Here is a 17,335-nt window from a genome sequence, read left to right as displayed (position 1 = left end):
ATATTACATATTTTTCATTTATTTAATGAAACTATTCTGTCACCCACTTCTTCCAGGCCCTGTGTGTATTGTATGTGTTCTTTCTTATTCTGAGGTGAATATGCCTGGCCTGGCCCAGCCCTCACAGAGTCCACAAAGTAGTTGGGAAGAGAGAAACACACAGAGAAAACCATACAAGCAAGCAGAAGGGAATGGGAAGTTGTTTAATGCATACAGAGTTTCAGTTTGAGAGGAATGTTGTACCACCACCTCCACCATTGAACCATCTCCACAACTTTTGAGATGTGGAGGATTTTCACAAGGCAAACTCAAACTCAACTTTTGAGTTGTGGAGATGGTTCAGTGGTGGAGAGTGGTACAACAATCAAAATGTACTTAATGCCACTGCACCGTACACTTTAAAAAGGTTAAAACAGTCAACTTTATGTCATGCATATTTTACCACAATAAAAAGAAGGGGAGGGGCAGAGAGCCACGTGGGACACTGTGCAGGCACCTCCCATGTACCCAGCAATCCCATCTGCAGGTACATGCGCTCCTAGGTTCTCACGGGAGGGACAGCCGTCATGGGCCGCTCTGAGCATTCCACACCTTTTCCATCAGGGGTCTGGGGGAGCAACCTAGCCCTGCCCTCAGTGCCTGCCAAAGATCACGTCCTGGGCTGGAAATCTGGAGACAGACTCTGGCAGCTACCTGACCCGGGGCCAAGGTCGGCTACACTATGTGTGAGCCCCCATGCAAAATGAAAACAAAGCACCCTTGCTCAAAAAGTATTAATAGTTTCAAGACAGACAGCAGAACTTTAAACCAAGCACCAGGCCCTTCTGAGTGCACACCCTGTGCAACTGTCCAGGTCACACAGCCTTGAAGGGGGCTCTGAAGGTGACAGTTCCCAACCATGTGCTGGGAGGGAAGATGCGAGAGGGAGACAGAGGGAGATTGAGACAGAATATTTTTGAAATGTTTATTTAAGTATAACATATAAAAAGGTACGCAGATCACAAGGAGATAGCTCCATGAATTTTCACAAAGGGAATAAACCGGTGTAAACCAGCACCCAGATGAAGAAAAAGAACATTCCTAGCACCCCAGAACCCGCCTTGTTCCCCTCATGACTCCCAGATTAGATTAGTTTTGCCTATTTTTGAGCATCATCGGTCTGCATGTTTTCTTTTACGCCTGACTTTTTTCACTGCATGTCTGCGGGACTCAGCCATACTGCTGTGCTGTCATTCTCAGACAGACAACCCCAAGTGTCAGAGCCGGTGCGGGGCAAACAGAATTCTCATACGCTGCTGGTAGGAGTGGAAAATGGTGCAACTACTTGGAAAAATCGGCTGGCAATATCTACCAAAGCTGAACAAACACCTGCCCTATGACCCAGCAATTCCACCCACGGATAGATACATAACAGAAATGCATTCCCATGGCCCCCGCCAAACTTTTATATGAATGTGTATAGCAGTGCTGTCTGTGATAGCCAAACCCTCAAAAACTTGAAACGACTTAAATGCCCATTAACAGGAAAATGTATAAACAGTGGCATATTCACAAATTTGAGATTTTGTTGTTTTTTGTTTTTTCCCGGAGAGTCTGTATATTTGTTTAGAAAGATTTTTCACCCGCTTGTGTAGCCTGGGTGTGCAGCGCGGGGCACGGAAGATAAAAGTGGTCTTAGATAAAAATGATGGTAGCCAACGGAGAGGGGTGGGTGGAACACAGGGCCCCAGTCTCAGGAGCGCAGGATGTGGTGGTTCTGAGTAACAAACCTCAGAAGGATTTTCACAGGGCACCCTCTAACCTCTCTGAGTGTGAACGCTGCTTCCCAGAAATCCGTCCCCATCCCGCCAGAATTATCTACATATGGAAATGAGCTCAGGCCTTCATTTGCTCTGCGGCTCCTGCTCACCGCAGAGCAAAGAGCAAGCTGGTGAACTCTCACTCCTTTCCCCGGCCACACCCTCTGCCTGGCGCCTGGTAATTCGACGTCCAGCCTCCAACCCACCGGCCTTCCCTAAGTCTCCTTCCCTGTCCTCAGTGAGAGGTACCTGAAAGACTATGACCTCACTCCTTCTTAAGCCCCGTCAGGACCCAGGACCAAAGTCCCCAGCCCGAAAATAGCCTCAGAATATCCCCTCGGTTGCCGTGTGTGAGGCCTGATTTAGGTCTTGTGCCGGAAGTGCTCAGTGAATCCCAGTTCCCCTCCAGGCTCCCCTGCTTCGTGGCTCCCAGGGACTCCTAGACTGTCCTCTCCCTCGGCGGTCTGCGGGTCCCCGCTGCAAGTGGGGGCCTCGAGTGCGCATCCCCATGGAGTGGGAAAGCGGTGGCTTTGACTTTAGGCAGACCTGCGCCGCAGCTCCGGCTGCCCACCCCCAGAGGGCGCGCTGGTGATTGCAAAGACGACGGCCATTCGCAAAATGGTTACCAGACAGACCTTAGGCCCGTAGCAGGGGCTTCTAAATACGTAATTTTTGCCCCCACAATGATGTTCATAAAGCGTATATTGCTATTTTACAGATCAGGAAATTAAGGCTCAAAAAGATAAAATAGGCCGGGTGCGGTGGCTCACACTTGTGATCCCAGCACTTTGGGAGACCAAGGCGGGCAGATCACTTGAGGCCAGGAGTTCAAGACCAGCCTGGCCAACATTTCGTATTTTCGTAAAAATACGAAAATTAGCCAGGCATGGTGGCGTGCGCCTGCAGTTCCAGCTACTCGGTAGGCTGAGGCAGGAGAATTGCTTGAACCCTGGGAGGCGGAGGTTGCAGTGAGTGAGCCAAGATGGCACCACTGCATTCCAGCCTGGGCAAGAACAAGACTCCATCTCAAAAAAAAAAAAAAAAAAAAGAGTAAAATGCTTAAGTGATACTAGTAAACGGCAGATTAAAACCTGCCAGTCAGCCAGGTCTTGTGGCATGCAACTGTGTTCCCAGCTACGCAGGAGGCTAAGGCAGGAGAATCTCTCAAGCCTAGGAATTCTAATCTGGCCTAGACAACATAGCAAGACCTTGTCTCCAAAAAATAAAAATAAAAATGTACCAGTCTCCAAAGTACACTCCACTGTTCTTCTGAACCTCAATTTTCAAACCATTACAATGGGAATAAATGATACCCGCCTTGCGGGAAACTGGAGTGAGGCAATGCAGTGAGCACTTGGCACAGGATGCTGGTGGGCACTTGGGTAGTGGGAGCATTTGCTGTAGAGGAGCCCACAGTGAGGTCTCATCACGGGACTGGGGCCCACAGCTCTCTCACAGAACTTGCTCCAAGCCCAACACTGTCACATGGCTGAGCCCAGCGAGGATAATTCCCAAATTCCTCTTTCCTGGGCCCTAAGGTGGACACTGGTCTCCTCAACCTCCAGTGGCTCCAGCAAGTCCTCTCACACTGTGCCAGTAAAGGAAGCACCTGGGTAAGGCAGGGTTTCTCAACCTCAGCTCTGTTGACATTTTGGACTGGACACCTATTTGCTAGAGGGGACGGGGGTTGTCCTGTGTATTGTAGGATGTTTAGCAGCATCCCTGGCCTCTACTCACTAGATGATGGTAGTACCCCACCCAGTAGTGAAAACCAAAAATGCCTCCAGGTCCCCTGGAGAGCAAAATCTCGCCCAGCTAAGAACTATTGGCGTAAGCAATAACAACATGCAATGATCTCAGGTTAACTAGGAGTCCCTGAAGGCAGGTAGTTCCAGGTTTGGGGCAGCAGCTTGATGATGCCAATAAGCACCAATGTCCTAATGCTCATCACTTCATGATCACAAGATGGCTGCCACAGATCCCATTGTGCCACCACCACAGTCCCACTCAAAGGCAGGCAAGAGGGGGAAAGCGATGGTGTCATCTGTGGCATCACCTTTAAACTAGACAGTTTTCCTAAACACTTCTCAGCAGATCTCCCCTATGTCTCATTGGCCAAAACTTGGATATATATCCAGTCCTAGCAGCAAGGGAGCTGGGAAAATGACTAAGTGGCAAGGGGGAAGAGGGATGGAAATGGTGGGCCCTCCCTGACCTGGCAGAATAGACACTCCTCATACTTGCAGAAATTATTTTTAAATCTATCTACTTTTCCTCACTAAGGCTTCAGGACAGGGATCCACATGTTTTCCTCTGTATCCTCAGAACTTAGCCTCGTGTGCAGCACTTAGAAGGTGTTTACTCCATGCTCGTTGAATGAATTAATCGATCAATTGATCAATTATTTGACCTTCCCCCTTCCTTGCTTATATCACTAAGAGCCCTAAGTAGGTGGTTATTTATCGATATGCAAATTAACTTGTCTAATTACAAATAAGCCTTTGATACAAATAATAATGCAAACATCTCCCAGTTTCTCCAATAAGCCCTGATCCCTCTGGCCATTGAATATGCTGTTCCACTTGCCTGGAACATTCTTCCTGCCACCTCTAACCTCCCCTCACCCCTCTTCAGCTGGCCAGCTCCTTGTCACTCCTAGGTCTCAGCTTAGATGTCACTGCCTCTGGGAAGCCCTCCCTGATCTCCTCAGTGTGGCTCCAGGTCTTGGTCACCTGTGCTGCGCCATCCTAGCACTTATCACCCTGTGTTGTGACTGTGTCCCCAGCAGGACAGGAAATGCCCATGGAGACCAGAACAGCTTGTCCTTCACCAAAGGTGAACTTAAACTTTTATTGTTTGAATCATTTATGCCAAGGGTTGGCAAAGCTGCTCTGCAAAGTGCCAGATAGTATTTTCAGCTTTGTGGGCTGTATGATCTCTGTTGCAACCATTCGACTCTGCGGTTGGAGGGAGAAAGCAGCCATAGCTGATACTTAAACAAATGAGCATGGCTGTGTTCCAATAAAACTCTATTTGTGGGCACTGAAATTTGAATTTCATATGAATTTCACATGTCATAAAATATTATTCCTTAAAAATTTTTCAACCATATAAAAATGTAAAAACCATTTTTAAAGGCTCACAGGTTGTACCAAAACAGGTAATGGACCTTAGTTTGCTAACCCTGATTAATACTGAGAGTCACATGTTTGGGATTTTCTAGGTCATTCTCAAAGATACAACAGGATCGCATAAAGCAGTAATGCACAGTATTTCTTAAGATCAAGCAGTAAGTTAAATTTGAAAGTGCATTAAATGACTTAGCCATCACAACCCAGAAGACTGTGTCTTAGGAAATCAAAGATTAAGATTAAGACTGGAGCTGGGCACAGTGTCTCACGCCTGTAATCCCAGCACTTTGGGAAGCTGAGGTGGGCAGATCACTTCAGATCAGGAGTTGGAGACCAGCCTGGTCAACATGGTGAAATCCAATCTCTATTAAAAACACAAAAAATTAGCCAGGCCTGGTGGCAGGCGCCTGTAGTCCCAGCTACTCAGGAGGCTGAGGCAGGAGAATCGCTTGAGCCCAGGAGGTAGAGGATGCAGTGAGCTCACATCGCACCACTGCACTCCAGACTGGGAGGCAGAGTGAAACTCCATCTTAATTGAAAAAACTAAAAAAAAGATTAACTTAAGACTGGGAAACTGTTACTATCAGGGAACCATATCAATAGGTTCAAACAAAAATGTTTGATAATTTCTATATGCAATTCTGTTGGAAATTTTAAAAACTAGGCAGAAGGATATTTCTTTTCCATAAAAATGATTTCTCTGAAATGATATTCAAAACATTATCTAGATTAATGAAAGTAGCTGGGATGTTCCAGTCTACATCTTTCTCCTGTGCTGGATGCTTCTGGCCCTCAAACATCAGACTCCAAGTTCTTCAGTTTTGGGACTAGGACTGACTCTTCTTGCTCCTCAGCCTGCAGATGGCCTATTGTGGGACCTTGTAATTGTGTGAGTTAATACTTAATAAAAATATATAATATATAATATATAATATTAATTCTGTCCCTCTAGAGAACTCTGACTAACACAGTAGCCATTGGAAAATTGAAAACAAATTAACTGAGACTAGTTGTCCTTAGGGCATAGGAGTGAGGGTGGGAAATAGGAGTGAGGGTGGGTTTCCCATAATGCTAGTTTGTTGTTGTTTTTTGTTTTTTGTTTTTTGTTTTTTTGAGACAGAGTCTCGGTCTGGCTGGAGTGCAGTGGTGCGATCTTGGCTCACTGCAACCTCCACCTCCCGGGTTTTTAAGCGATTCTTCTGCCTCAGCCTCCTGAGTAGCTGAGACTACAGGCGCCCACCACCACACCCAGCTAACTTTTTGTATTTTTAGAAGAGACGGGGTTTCACTATGTTGGTCAGGCTGGTCTCAAACTCTGGACCTTGTGATCTGCTTGCCTTGGCCTCCCAAAGTGCTGGGATTACAGGTGTGAGCCACCGCGCCTGACCTCTTGTTGTTTTTAAACCAGATTTCCTGTGTTGGCCAGAACATTCACAGGGGCATAGAACTTCCATGCACTGCTAGAGCAGGAGGGTATATGGACTGGTGCAGCCATTCTGGAAAACAATCAGGCACTGTTAGTCAAAACTGGTGTATATATTCCCAGGACCCAGCAATTCCACTCCTGCATGTATATTCCCAAAAAATTCTTACACAAGCCAGGTGCAGTGGCTCACGCCTGTAATCCCAGCACCTTGGGAGGCTGAGGTGGGCAGATCACCTGAGGTCAGGAGTTCGAGACTAGCCTGGCCAACATGTTGAAACTCTATCTCTACTAAAAATACCAAAAAATAAATTAGCCGGGCATGGTGGCAGGCGCCTGTAATCCCAGCTACCTGGGAGGCTGAAGCAGGAGAATCACTGGAGGCGGAGGTTGCGGTGAGCCAAGATGGTGCCATTGCACTCCAGCCTGGGTGACAGAGCGAGATTTGGTCTGAAAGAAAAAAAGAAAATTAGTTACCAGTGTTTCTTTGGCTCTGTCCCCAACCAGGTAAATTATAGAAACAGGCCCTTTTTGTCAAAGGCTGTTTGATTCCAGGAGTACCTGCCACAGTGATAGTTTCCAGGTCACTCTTCCTCACGGAAAGATTCCTTCCCATCCACTCTGGGTTTCACACATTGGGCCCTCTCAGTATCACAGAGAAACTCCAGCTGCACGGCCAGGCCTCCTCTCTCACAGTGAAGCTGTGGCTCCAGCTCTCTGGAGACTGAGCAAATCCAGTTCAAGCCCTGACACTTGGGGAATGTGGAGGGATTTCCCCACCAGCACAGGCCTGGGAATGACTATGAGCACAGAGGAGGAGAGAGGATTCCAGAAGGAGTTAACTGTCTGCCCCAAATGCCCATCTACTTCTCTTTCCATTGAGCATCACAGTTTCTTCTGCAAATGGGCCCCATTATATCCACCCTCCAGCCAGGTGTGAACTGACCGACAGTAAGTTGAGTCCTAGGAGTCAGGATTCAACTGCCAAGGCGGGGTTTGGACACCAGGCCAAATTGTGGACTAGGTAAAACCAGGACAGAGCGAAGCCGCTTTCCATAAGACACGCCCATCAGTGCGCCATGTCAGTTTACCATTGCCATGGCAACACCCGGAAGTTACTGCCCCTTTCCATGACAACTACCTGGTGACCTGGAAGTTACCACTCTTTTTCTAGAAATTTCTACATAATCTGCCCCTTAATTTGCATATAATGCAAGTGGGTATAAATATAAATGCAGCCCTGCCTCTCAGCTGCTGCTCTGGGAACACTGCCAATGGGGTAGCCCTGCTCTGCAGGGAGCAGGACCTCTGCTGGTGATGTACACTGTCGCTTCAATAAAATTTGCTGTTTTACCACCACCAGCTTGACTTTGGATTATTTTTGGGGCAGAGCCAAGAACCTTCCTGGGCTAAGCCCCAATATTAGGTTCACCTGCCCTGCATCAAAAGGATGTAATTGAGGCCTCTGGAGCTGGGACCTCTTTTACAGATACGAGGTTACATGAAAGGTTAGGCAAGGAGAGGTTGGCCGCCATCACGCCACAGCCATGACTAATTAATCACCGTAGCTTGAGGGAAGGAGAGCAGCAACTGGGCTCAGCTGTGTCGGGTCCCTCTCGGTCATGGCCGGAAGAACGGCTCCAATAGGATATGTCCAAATCCTAATGCTCAGAACCTGTGAATGTGACCTGATTGGGAAAAAAAGGGTCTTCACAGACATAATTAAGGATTTCAAGATGAGATCATCCGGGATTTGGAGGGGGCATAAATCCAGTGAGAGTGGTCCTGAAAAAAAAGGCAGGAGGAGACCTGAGGTTCACAGAAACACACAGGGGGAAGATGGCCACATGAAGATGGGGGCAGGGATGGGAGTGATGCAGCCACAAACCAAGGCATGCCAAGGTCTGCCCGCCAACTCCAGAGGCCAGGGGCTGGGAGAGACACAGGGAAGGGACTCCCTGTCAGAGTGCCCAGAGGGAATCAATCTCTGCTTGATTGTGGACCTCCTGTGAGACAATTAATGTCCATTGTTTTAAGTCCTCAAGTTTGTGGTAATTTGTTACAGCACCCCAGGAAAATAACACTCTCTCTCTCACACCCAGCCACGCAGCAGACTGGGTCTCCAGGTCCTGAAGCCCCCACCCACCTCGCTCAGGCTCGTGGTTGAGCTGCCTGTCAACCGGAGTGTCCCCCTTCCTGCTGGCGGGCAGGGGCCCTCAGGAGCACTGACTTTGATCGTCCTGACTGTCCTGCTGAAGGGGTGGATGCCAGGCCGATGGCAGAGCCTGAAGATCTTCCATCCTGTCACTCTCAAAAGTGTTCCCTTTGTGGCCCTAAAAAATAAGCAAATAAAATGATGTAAAATAATTAATCTTGAAGTAAAAAATGTAAAAACAATGCCGAGGCTGATCCCTAAAGCACCTCCTTGCCCTTTTTCCTACCCTTGGTGACTTTTGTTCTGAGTCAGCTCTGACCTTCAAGTCCAGGGTGAGACCAGGTTTCCACGCACAGAGGTTGCCCACAAGGTGAAACTTGAGGGCCAGGCCCTCTGAGCTCAACAAACTGCAATTCCCAGGAAGTATGATCAGATGGCGGGATCTCAGGCACGAGGCCCAGGCAGGAAGGGGCTGTATTTCAGGGAAGGAGCCATATTTCAGGGAAGGGGCGGGCCCTTGCATTAGCGGGTGACAGTCCTCTCAGTTGATAAGAACACCCCATTAACCAGAAAATGGGCTGTCCAAGACAGACTTTGGTCTTATCAAAGCAGGAGCAGACAGCCTGTCGAAACAGCTTGCGGGGAGCCAGGCTGTTGTACTGCAACGATTAGTACATGCCTGTGTCTCATTTACAACACCAGAGGCTCCACACTTTAGCGATGGCCACTGAGGGTTTTGTTACGGTGATTCTTGTTTGCCACTTTCCTGCCTAGGAATAGCCACTGTTTAGAAAAAGCTCTTCCAGGATATTTTTTCTATGCACATAGCATTATATTATTCCTCTTTTTTTTCTTTTAATACAGGGTCTCACTCTGTTGCCCAGACTGGAGTGCAGTGGCATCATCACACCTCATGCAGCCTCAACCTCCCCTCACCTCAGCCTCTCAAGTAGCTGGGGCTACAGGCAAGCACCACTATACCAAGATTTTTTTTTTTTTTTTTTTTTTTTTTTTTGAGATGGAGCCTTGCTCTGTCACCCAGGCTGGAGTACAATGGCACGATCTCGGCTCACTGCAACCTCCACCTCCTGGGTTCAAGCGGTCCTCCTGCCTCAGCCTCCTGAGTAGCTGGGACTATAGGCATGCACCACCACGCCCAGCTAATTTCTTGTATTTTAGTAGAGACAGGGTCTCACCCTGTTGGCCATGATGGTACCAATCTCTTGACCTTGTGATCTGCCTACCTCGGCCTCCCGAAGTGCTGGGATTACAGGCATGAGCCACTGTGCCCAGCCACGAATTTTTTAAATTTTTGGTAGAGATAGGTTTTGCCATGTTGCCCAGGCTGGTTTTGAAATCCTGAGCTCAAGTGATCCACTCGCCTCACCTCAGCTTCCCAAAGTGCTGAGATTACAGGCGCGAGCTACTGGCCTGGCCTCTTTGTTGTTAGTGGTGTTGTATTTTGTTCCAGTGGTGGTGGCAGTTCCCAAAAAACATTATCCTAAGGGAACTTTTGGTCACAGAGTGGGGAAGACTCCCTTCTCTCTTCCAAGTCCCAAATAATTTCTTTTTTAAAACTTAGTGAGGGAAGCGGTTCAGAACTCCAAGAGACCATCACTTCTCAGGAAGGGGGGTTTCCACACAAGGGGACATTAGGAATAATTGCATTTCACCCACATGAACTTCTCAACCTTCTGCTGATGACTTTTCCCTTTGAAATCTTGCAAAGTTAGAGTGGAACTTGCAGCCCCTATTCCCACTCCAGCTTAGGCAGACAGGGATAGGGTAAGGGGACAAGCAGGTGAACCCAAATCAGCTTGTCCCCAGCAAGATCACTCACTGCCTCTCTCCCCAAGGCAATGCTCCTCCCTTTTGTAATCCCAAGACAGTTGACAACACATCCAAGTCCAATTTTTTTTTCACTTGGGGCACTTGAGAGGTAAGTAAAATTCTCATGACATATGGAAGAGACACAGACTAGAGAATATCCCATAATTTTAGTCTAATTCCTTGAAATAATTTATAGAAATTATCTTATATAACAAAAGCAACTATGCCTTGCTGTGCCATGTTCTCTGAATCATCATCCATTTTACCAGCTCCACATGTTCACAGACAGGGCAGCATCACCACTTGGCAGATGGCCCAGGAGCCCCAGCCTTGCACCTGCAGAGGCATCACGCGTCCTTCCCCATCAGTTCTTGCAGATCTTCTCTTTATGTGAGCTGCAGGGTTTTCCACTGTATTTACTTACCCAAACCCCATTGCTAGACCTTTGGATTTTCCCCATGTTTTGTAAGAATAACCAGTGCTCCAGAGAACATCTCTATAAATATATGTCTGCACATATGTGAGAAGTTTTGTGAAAGTTGTATTCTCAGAAACAGAATGTCTGGGTCACAAGGGAGACACACTTACAACCTGGGTAGGCCCTGCTGAATTCCCTTCCAAAAGTGCGTGCCTCTTTCCACCACCAGCTGTGTCAATGAGTGTGGCTGCTGCTTCACCCTCACACTCACTGTGGACACTGTGGAGCCTGTTCATTGCTGTCCATCAGATGAGCCACTCTTGTCTTAATCAGCCTTCCTTTCTTTCCTTTCTCTTTCCTTTCCTTTCTTTCCTTCCTTTCCTTCCTTTCTTTCTTTCCTTCTTTCCTTCTCTCCTTCTTTCTTTCTTTTTATTATTATTACTATTATTTTGGTAGAGGCAGGGTCTTGCTGTGTTACCCGGGCTGGTCTCCAACCCCTGGGCTCAAGCAATCCACCTGTCTTGGCCTCCCAAAGTGCTGGGATTACAGGCGTGAGCCACCGTGCCAGACGTAATTTGCCTTTCTTTCACAGTGAAGTTAAGCATCTTCTCAAATGCTTCTGGGCCTCTGAGTTTGTTCCTGAGCAGCAGATTCTTTATTGGGGAAAAAAAAATCCACTTACAAATTCTATTGTTTCCTCCTGGAAGTGCTCATTATAACCAAGAGAATACGTGGAAGCCCTGTCTTCCTATGGCACACAGACCCTTCTCACCTCGCGGGGAAAAGGAAACTGTTGATGTCAGCACCCACCAAATGCCACATGCCGGGAGCCGATTCCAGGGCTGCTCCACAGGAAGCCGCTTCTCCAGCTTTTGAGGGCACCTGTGTTCACAGACAGGACTTCAGAGATCAACTTACAGACGCCACAGAGAGGAGGAAGTCACTTCACACCGCAAATATAGTTTTTATACAGACAAAAATAAAAGGATTGTCAGTTATCTCAAGTAAGTACTGAACCAAAGTACATGTTAAAATCTTGACGTAAGGTCCTGGTGGGTTGGCCTGGACCACACCATCAAAGGCCCTTTTTCTCCCTCAGAGGCGGGAAAACTGAAAAGTAAACTCCCCTGGCCCCTTAGCAGCTGGAGTTTCTGATGTGAATTAGGATCTGACAATTCGACGCCCTGGCCCGGGTTCCCTCTCAAGTGCTCCAAGTGAGGAAAAAAAATTGGACCTGGATGTGTTGTCAACTGTCTTGGGATTCCTCACCCAGGAAGTGAGGTGAGGGCATTTTCCTGCGGATCCCGTGCTGCTGAACAAGCAAGGTCAAGGAGAAGCTGCGCGTTCCAGCAAGGCTCGCGTGCTGATGATACGCCTCCATGCGCGGCTGGTTCCCTGCTGCGGTGCTGAGGTTCTGGCTCATCCCAGGAGCCCCACCGGGAACCCGCTCCTCCCCTCTTCCAATGACTTTGTAAACCCCTGATGCCTTTCCCGCTAAAATTAGCTGCTGTGGTTTCCTCCAGCTGAACCGTGACTGATACAGCTCACAAATATGCTTTATCTTGACGGAGGCAGCCATGCAAGATAAGAGAAAGAAAAGTCTAGACAAAGGGCAACACGGGCATGAATCACGCTTATTACGGTTTTCCCAATAGCACTTTAATTAGATACCTCGTCCCTTTAGACAATGTGAAAACTAAGCAGAGGCACAAAGAATGAAATAAAAATCATCTGTTATTCCACAAGAATCAAATATTGACGAGAAGAAAACAGCCAGCCCCACTGAGATGCTGGGTCTAGCAGGCCAGCTGCTGTTCATCCGAACGCAGACTCACCAGCTCATGTGAGGACAGCCTGGGCTGATCTGGGCTCACACTTAATATCTGATGTGAGACTGCAGAGGAGCTCCCAGCTCCTTTCCGAGAGTGAGGGGAAAAGTTGTGGCAACAAAACGCGATGGTAATAACTTATCTCATTTTTCTCCTGGCAGAAAACTTGAATACCAGAGCATCCAGTTCTAACCCACAGACCTGGCAGCCTAGCGGGAGGCTGAGTGTCTGTACTTTTTCTGCCTCCAGTCACCGTCCCTGAACCCCTACTGACCACCCACCATGCCTGGACAGGGTCTTCCGTATCCCTCTAGCGCATGCTAGAACCTGAAATCTATTTGTACTTATTTAAACTGGGCCTATTCTTTCCATCTTCAGTCCAAGGTCAAAGTCGCCTTCCAGAGACTCCTTTCCTTCTTTTTTCCAGAGAAAAAAAAATGATAAAACTACCTATCATTTACTGAATATTCAAAGCTACCAAGAAGTTAACCCTCATAAGAACTTCACAAAGTAGGAGTTATTCTCATGTGACAATTGTGAGGTTCAGAGAGATTGAGTCCATTTTCCAACATTCCACAGTTCATGAGACATGGAAGTAGGATTCAAACCCACAACCATCAGATTCAAAGCCTGGGTTCTTAATCCTCATGCTACATCCCACTTTGCCAGGCCTAGGAAAGTCCCCCTGATTTGCTGCCCTCTTTGGGGGAGCTGCCGCTCTATGCAGAGCCTCTGTTTGCTCATAAATTTGTTTTTGTTTTTTTAATAATAACTCCACTGGGATCTCATTCACATGCCATAAAGTTCACTCTCTTTTTTTCACTCTGTCACCCAGGCTGAAGTGCAGTGGCATGATCTTGGCTCCCTGAAACCTCTGCCTCTTGTGTTCAAGCAATTCCGTGCCTCAGCCTCCTGATGTAGCTTTAACTGGAGGCATGTGCCACCACACCCAGCTAATTTTTGTGATTTTAGGAGAAATGGGGTTTTGTCATGTTGGTCAGGCTGGTTTCGAACTCCTGGCCTTTAGCAATCCACCTGCCTCGGCCTCCCAAAGTGCTGGGATTACAGGCATGAGCCACCATGCCTGGCTAAAATTCACTCTTTAAAAGTATACAATTCTGTGGGTTTTAGTATATTCACAGAGATGTGCATTAATCACCACCACTGCCCACTTCCAGAGCATTCTCATACCCCTGGAAAGAAATCCCATATCCGTTACCAGTCCCTTCCCAGGCCCTCTCACCCCCAACCCCAGTCAACCATTAATCTCCCATCTGGCTGGGTGGATTTGCCTCTCTGGACATTTCATATAAATGGAATCATACAAGCACATGTTGTGACTGGCTCCTTACACTCAACACTATTTCTTCAAGGTTCACCCGTGTTACAGCATGTGTTAGAACTTTATTCCTTTTTCATGACTGCATAATGTTCCATTGTGTGGATAGATCACATTTTGTTTATCCATTCAGCAGTTAATGGACATTTGGGTTGTTTTCATTTTGGCAACTACAAATAATGCTACTGTGAACATTTATGTACAAGTTTTTATGTGGACATATGTTTTTAATTTTCTCAGGTATATAGTTAGAAGCAGGATTGCTGGGTCATATGGTAACTCTATTTTAGCTTTTTGAGAAATTACTAAGCTGTTTGCCACAGCAGCTGCATCATTTTATGTTCTCACCAGTAATGTATGAGGGTTCTAACTTCTCCACATCCTCTCCAACACTTGTTAATGTCCATCCTTTTTTTTTTTTTTTTTTAATTATAGCTCTGCTGTTGCCAGAAAAAGAGTCTCAATCCAGACCCCAAGAGAGGATTGCTGGATCTCACACAGGAAGGAATTCAAGGCAAGTTACAAAGTACAGAGAGAGGATAGTTTATTGAAAGCTACTCAGTTACAGAATAGGGCATCCTCAGAAAGCAAGAGGAGGAACATGCCATCTCTGTCTTAAACTTTTCTCATACAGGAGTCTCATCTATGTAAAAGCTAAGATAAATTATGTCTATGTGTGAGTGGGCTGACAGCATGATAAAATTTAGTACTTTGTTGATGTAAAGAAAGTTATCCTTGGCATTTTAGTGCATAAGTACATCAAAGCATGACTATAGTCATCTTAAAAGCATATCTTGTTAAGGATAGTGGGACATCTGGATTTTTTGTTATTGTAGGAGTGTGTCCTTGCAGGTATTTTTAAGGTGTTTCCTCAACTGTAAACATCTTAGGACCATGAGTCATGACTAGCAAGGAACGTGCCTTGATACTTTTAAGATGGAGTTGATTTTAAAATGATGTCACTGTGGCTCTCCTATGCTTCTGTTTCCCTAACAATCTTAGTGAGCGAGAAGTAGTATCTCATGGTAGTTTGTTCTTCATTTCCCTAATGATTAATGATTATTGTGGTTTGACTGTGTCCCCCTGAACCCCCGCCAATTCTCATCTTGAATTGTAGCTCCCACAATTCCCACATGTTGTGGGAGGGACCCAGTGGGAGGTAATTGAATCATGGGGGCAGGTCTCTCCCGTGCTGTTCTCATGATTGTGAATAAGTCTCACGAGACCACATAATTTTATAAAAAGGAGTTTCCCTGCATAGGCTCTCTCTCCCCTGCCACCATGTAGGTTGTGACTTGCTCCTCCTTGTGTTCTGCCATGATTGTGAGGCCTCCCCAGCCATGTGGAACTGTGAGTCAATTAAACCTCTTTTCTTTATAAATTACCCAGTCTTGGGTATGTCTTTATCAGCAGCGTAAAAACGGACTAATACAATGATGTTAGCATTTCTTTTTTTTTTTTTTTTTTTTTTTTGAGACGGAGTCTCACGCTGTTGCCCAGGCTGGAGTGCAGTGGCGCGATCTCGGCTCACTGCAAGCTCCGCCTCCTGGGTTCACGCCATTCTCCTGCCTCAGCCTCCTGAGTAGCTAGGACTACAGGCACCCGCCACCGCGCCCGGCTAATTTTTTTTTTTTTTTGTATTTTTAGTAGAGACGGGGTTTCACTGTGGTCTCGATCTCCTGACCTTGTGATCCGCCCGCCTCGGCCTCCCAAAGTGCTGGGATTACAGGCTTGAGCCACCGCGCCCGGCCGATGTTAGCATTTCTTCATGTGCTTGTTGGTTATTTGTGTATCTTCTTGGGAAAAATCTCTATTCATGTCCTTTGCCCAATTTGGGGCTATTTGTCTTTTTATTATTGAGTTGTAGGAACTCTTTATCAGTCCTGTATACAATTCTCTTATCAGATATATAATTTGGAGATATTTTCTCCATCCTGTGGTGCTTTTTTTTTTTTTTTTTTTTTTTTGCTTTCTTGATGGTGTCTTATGAAGCACAAAGGCTTTTAATTTTGATGGAATTCAATTTATCTATTTTTTGTTTTATTATTTTCTTTTCTTTTTTTTTTAGACAGAGTCTCGCTCTGTTGCCCAGGCTGGAATGCAGCGGCCGGATCTCAGCTCACTGCAAGCTCCGCCTCCCGGGTTTACGCCATTCTCCTGCCTCAGCCTCCCGAGTAGCTGGGACTACAGGCACATGCCACCATGCCCAGTTCAGGTCTCCTGCTTTGTCATAGGCCCTTTTTCCTTTTGGTGGCTGATCAAGACCCAGCTTGGTAAATTAGTCACTGGTCAATCAGGAAAAAAATAATGTTCTTATTGCAAATCACTTTAGAGTTTGCAGAGGGCTAGAGTTGGCATATTCTGTCCCTAAGGTTGGAAGGGTCCCTGGCTGAAAGTCCAGAATCCCAGACTCTCCAGGTCCGCCTGGTGTTCAGTTTCCCCATCCCTAAAACCCTAAAACTGGGTCAGTTCACTGACGCTCTTGGGGGTGGTGGAGAAGAAAGTGCCTTTGTTGGTGCTTTAGAAGCTCTCTAGAGATTTGCACGCCACGGTCAGCCACCCACAATCAGCTGTCCCCTAAGAATCTGATGTGTACTCCCCATCCCACACCACAGGTCAAGAACCTGAGCTTGTCACTGGCTGGAGCATATGATCATGTGACTGAGGGGAAATCTCTTCCTGCTCAGAATTGCTGGAATTTTAAGAGCCATGTTTAGAACTCTGGGGCTTTCCAGCCAGAGCACTTTCAATAATACACCGTGCTTCCTTGAATTGGGATGTTTAGATAGGCCGGATCTGGAGAGCTGAGGTCTATTCAGGAGACTTTATGATCTCAGTGGTCTTAGCTGATGGCTCCCCCAAAGGAAGAGGATGGGAGAGGGGAGCTCTAGGCCAAGGTGGTCTTCTCCTCCCAGCCTGTCTATGTTATTCATATCCATTAAGATTGCATTGGATTGCACATAACAAACTAACAACAGTGTCCATCTTTCATGGTGTGACCTGCAGGTTAAATAGAAAGGGGATGGACAGGCCGGGCGCAGTGGCTTACACCTATAATCACAGCACTTTGGGAGGCCGAGGTGGGCAGATCACCTGAGGTCGAGAATTCAAGACCAGCCTGACCAACATGGAGAAACCCTGTCTCTACTAAAAATACAAAAATTAGCCAGGCGTGATGGCGCACACCTGTAATCCCAGCTACTCAGGAGGCTGAGGCGGGAGAACCGCTTGAATCCGGGAGGTGGAGGTTGCGGTGAGCCGAGATCGCGCCATTGCGCTCCAGCCTGGGCAACAAGAGTGAAACTCAGTCTCAAAAAAAAAAGAAAAGAAAAGAAAAAAGAAAGAAAGAAAGGGGACAGACAGACTACAGGGGAGAAAATGACATAGATAAAGCTGACTTGTTCCTACTTA

The sequence above is a fragment of the Macaca nemestrina genome, chromosome 5 (genome assembly GCF_043159975.1).
Source record: "Macaca nemestrina isolate mMacNem1 chromosome 5, mMacNem.hap1, whole genome shotgun sequence".
NCBI classification, from domain to species: Eukaryota; Metazoa; Chordata; class Mammalia; order Primates; family Cercopithecidae; genus Macaca; species Macaca nemestrina.
This window is presented reverse-complemented; position numbering follows the sequence as displayed.